The following is a 4,902-nucleotide window of genomic DNA, read 5'->3' as shown; positions in this document are numbered from 1 at the left end:
AAAGAGCACTAGCTTGGCAGGTCTTAGAGACCTGAGTTTTGAGTCTTGCTTTGCAACTTGCCAGTAGGTGGACAAGCTACATCTCTAAATCTTGATTTCATCATCTGCAAGTAGAGTAACTAGCTTGGAGGGATGTTGTAGGTTGGAATGAGAGAACACACATGTGACACTCATTCCCACACCTGGTACACATTGGTAGGCCACCACAGATGTTGGTTTCTTTGCCTCATCTCTTCTGCTTTGTCATGGTTGGGTTAGTGATGTAGTCAGAGCTCCTTTCCTGAGTCACAGTCACCAGGAGAGATATAGAGCTTCTCATTCCAAGCCTGACAGAATATTTCTGTGGGAGAAGGAGGGAAGCTGAGCTATGCCCTTAGGTCTGTGATCAGGTAAGTTGAACAGGTTAAATGGATGAAATGAATAGAGCCACATCAGAGTTGCAGTACATCAGAGTTGAAGGTTTCTCAGGTGGCTCAGATGGTAAAGAATCTGTCTGCAATGCAGGAGACCCAGGTTCAATCCCTGGGTTGGGAAGATACCCTGGAGAAAGGAATGGCAGCCCAGTCCAGTATTCTTGCCTGGAAAATGCCATGGACAGAGGAGCCTGGTGAACTTCAGTCCATGAAATCGCAAAGAATTAGACACGACTGAGCAACTAACACACACAGAATTGAAGGAGCACAATCAATAACTTCTGTGTCCATAGGCAAAGGATCATCTCTTGCAGCTAAGGATGGAAGCCACATATGAGGTAGAGTCCCATTTTTCTTTGTCCAGTTGGGATGAAGAAACAATAGGCGGAGTGAAGAAGCAAAAAGACCCCAGGGTCAGATCAAATCTACCCATACTGGCTACTAGCACCATTCTCTCTGATGGTATCTGCCCCTCTGAGTCTTCAGTATCAAATATCCACTGGGTCACTTGAATATCAGTGGGAGAGTGCCAGAACTTCTGATTTTCTCTATAATTGGAAGTTTTAAGACCTACTTTACCTTTGATTTGAGAACTCATCTACTCTCACCCGCTTTGAGTTCTTTGGGTTAAAAAGGAGATAAGTTTAGTGAAGGAAATCCCTTTTCTTCCTCTTTCTCATTAGTCTCAGACATCTCATGTTAAGCATTTTTAACAGTGAAATCAGACTCTGATGTTTGCCCACGATTTGTCTTCATCTAGGTATGGCAATTAACTGCTGTTTGCCCAGTTTCTGGCTGCTGTTTCTCTGCTCTGGCTTAGGGTGGTTGGACAAGCAACCGAAGAATAGAAATGGAGGTGAATGAAGGGAGTGGAAGCTGCATTTCTCTCTCTTAGTTTGGATCTCAGCTGCCTGGTATCTCAGGACAGCCTTCAGTAAGTTAAGTGGCTTTCGCCCGTCTGACTGATCTGGGCTCAGAATGCTCAGATGGCTGGAATTACTCTGTTTCTCGGATTTGTTTTTCCTGAAATGTCTGGGCCCCACTAGTTGTTTTAAAGCAAACATAAGATATTTTTGGAAATTAGTGAGGAATTTCAATGGGTGTCAAGGAAAATCACAGTGTCATTTGTCTCTAAAAAAATTTTGGCTGCCAGTATTCCATCTGCGACTCAGTTACCCAGCTGCATGGCACTGAATGAAGCAGCTGTGAAGCAAAACAGCATGGAGGCAAGTGGGGACGTTTTAGAGTTTTAATTCTGCTTCTGTCGCTGACTTGGGACCTTGTGATGTAAATAAATAAACTTTTCCGTATCTAGTCTCAGCTCAGCTCCTTTAAGATGTTTTCCAGGCTCCCATCACCCAGCTCATCCTGAAATCTAGAGGTCTTAATTCCAGTCTGTGCCTTCCTTCTGGAACCCTCCCATAATCATCACAACCAGGTACTTGTCTTGTTTTCACATGCGTCTGACTCCATTCCTCTGTTAGGTTACAAGCCCCACTGCAGCGTGAACTCCAGAATGGTAGAAAGCTTATGTTACCTGCCTTGGTATCCTCAGCTCTTGAGATGGTGTCTGGCATATTGAGTAGAGTCTCGATATATATTGTTGAGTAAAAAAAAATGAACCTTTCCAATTCTATAGTCTGAGACTTATGGATACTTGATGAGCATTTATTAAATGGCTTTAATCTTCTTGTTCACCTTTTCTTCCAGGATCAAATAGGGAGATTAGAGGGCTTCCAGTGAGATGATGAGCTGGTTGGGACAGATGCTCCCAAATATATCATCATCTCCATCACAGTCTTCATTTGGTCCCTACAGGAAGTGACCAGGAAACCCAATCTTGGGCAGTGTTCTCCAGTCAATGCCTTGTTCTCTAATAACTTTCTTCTACTTTATCCAAACTTCCTCTCCCTCTGATGGTAGTGGAAAAGGAACGATTATTTCTCTTACTGAGACTGTTAGCGTGGTAGAATCAGAGATCTGGGTGACAGAGTCACAAAGAATCTGTTTCATCATTGCATGTGATGTGGCATTGGCCTTTGCATTTTGGTTGCTCCAGGGAGGGTTGACTGAACTGATTTTTACTGTTTGAAAATACAGGAGGTTTCCTAGAGTTGTCAGTATCCTTTAGGAAACCAGAGTTTTCTGAGTAAGCATTCAGCAATTTGGGGGCTGTGTTAAAAATAACCCCAAGGTATCCCTAGGGAAGAGAAAACCTGGAAAGAAAGTGACTCACTCGCTCACCACTGTGTCAGTCTGGGCCTGTCCCATCAGGGTTAAGACTTTGAAATCAGATTTCCACAGCCAAACTTTGCAAAGGGTCCTTCTCTAGTTCTTTTATCCCAAGAAAAGCCTCTTGTTTTGTGCGATTCTGTGCACTTGAAGGACTGCTCTCGGGGGCACTAGTGCTGATGAGCCCATATGCTGGCTGCAAATGAGAAAGCCAGCAAAACAGCAGGGGATTAGTGTTTCCACTGATGAATAAAAGCAAGATCTGAAGCCGCAGGAGATCCTGCATCTTCAGAAAAGAAAATAGAGAAGACAGGCCTGCTTATTTCGAGTTCTCAGCTCAGCAGTTCACACCCAGGAGTTTTCATGGGTGGTTCCATGAATAAACAGAGGCCAATGTGCGAGTGTCTTTGTAGAGATTATGCACTTCTGGAATCATGGTATGATCTTCACTTGACAGTTTTTTTAGGATGCCATAAAGTCAGGTGTACTTTGACTTAATTTATAATTTCTTTGGACATAGGAAAATTTTCAGGTAATGTAGTATGCCTTACGATGTTGAAAGAACTAATTCCTTATTTATGATTATGTTCATAAACAACTTTAACTTTTTTTCTGGTTCTACATGTATAAATTATTCCACTATCCATTTAATGGGTCAGGCTACTGTTTTATTTGAATATCTCATAATGTCTTATTTTCCACTGATTTTACTTTTTTCTATGTAGGAAGCCTGTAATAATTTATCAGCATCCAGCAACAAAGGTCCTGAAAGTCTTTTGAATTGTATTTCTGTGAATTCCCATTGATATTTAGCTCTTACTAGATGAGACACTAATATTTAAAAAAATGCTTAATTGTCCAAGAGATTGACTTATTCTTTATCAAGTTGCTAAGGGCCTAGGCCAGCCCAATACAGGGATGCAGATATGTAGTGATAATCACCCATCATGATCTCATCACCATCCACAGCAACAGCAGCTAAAACTTCCTGTGTTTCCTCTGTGCCAAGTGACACTGTAAGTGCATTACATGTAATAATTCACTTAACTCTTGCAACAGTCCTCTAAGGTAAGTATTATTATTATAATTGTTTTATAACTGAGAGAAGCAAGGCATAAAGTAACTTGCCCAAGGTCATATAGCTAGTGACTCACTAAGTGGAAGATTGGGATCCAAAATTCAACAAGTCTGGCTTCCAAGTCTGAAGGGGAGCTCAATCATTGCTACTGTGCTACCTACTTTTCACACGTATCTATCTATCTATTATCTATTGATTATTTATTTAATTTACTAGTATTTTACATATGTATATGTAGGTGCTTAAAATCTTTCAGGCTGTTAGAAATGTTAGGTTTGCACGAGTCTGTGATGAAGATGTTAATTCTTGGGTTTGATTTTTTTCAGTGCGTCCAATTCGTTTGTCGCTCTGGGTATCAGGGACTGTGCTTTTATGGGTCAGGTCAAAGATGCAAGTAATTCAACAGGATTTAATTTTCACTGCTGGTGTAGCAAGATAAACGTGAGGAAGTGTTAACTGCTGAATACATTTTATTATTTGAGAAGTGCTTGTTTTGTATCTTAGTATTCCCATAGCACTTAGGATATTGATTTCTAAACCATGAGGGTCCTTTGGTTTTGAATGAATGAACCGATGAACGAGTGGAGGGAGTTTAAGATGACACTGAACACCCTCTGTCTTGGTGGATGCCCTCTGAATTTTCTGTGTTGAGCTTGCTTGAGGCATACAGCCTTGTCCTGTGTGATGTTAAGCATGTCTCATGGTGCCTGTAGTGCGGGCAGTAAATGGCTTTGTCTCTTGGCTCCTCGTGCCTAACGGTTAAGGTCCTGGAGGACAGCTCTCTGTCCACAAACAGCTGGTAAGGCTCCAATTCCAGGGTGCCTTGAAAGGCATGGTAGGTATGAGTGAGCCTTTGTTAGTCTCAGCAGATATCAGAGTTATATTTCCCACCAGGAATATTATATAGGCATTGGCACGTCACATGCCTCCCAATCATGGCAGCTCTGTTGGAAGTTGTGTAATTTCAGGTCCCATAGGAACCAGCTGGCAAAGAGAAAAAGGATAGCAAATGAGAATTGAGAAGTGGTGGGAGATTGCAGCCGTTTACCTGGGAGCCAGTTACAGAGGAAGGGCGGCACAACGCAGAGCAGCCGGTACGTGGCAGGGCTGCAGTTCCTCCCAGTGCTGTTTACCATGAAGCCTACTTTGCATGCACCAGGCACTCAGGCCACCTTATCT

The 4,902-nt window shown here is 42.3% G+C and overlaps 1 gene segment (V, D, J or C); it reads right to left on the bottom strand.

Moving 5' to 3' along the window:
- LOC104981963 overlaps positions 1-4,902 on the bottom strand; it is a 916,007-nt gene that overhangs the window by 248,224 nt on the left and 662,881 nt on the right.

The sequence above is a fragment of the Bison bison genome, unplaced genomic scaffold (assembly GCF_000754665.1).
Source record: "Bison bison bison isolate TAMUID 2011002044 unplaced genomic scaffold, Bison_UMD1.0 scf7180017864526, whole genome shotgun sequence".
In the NCBI taxonomy this organism is placed as follows: Eukaryota; Metazoa; Chordata; class Mammalia; order Artiodactyla; family Bovidae; genus Bison; species Bison bison.
Note: the sequence above shows the minus strand (reverse complement) of the source record. Positions and strands in the feature narration are given on the sequence as shown.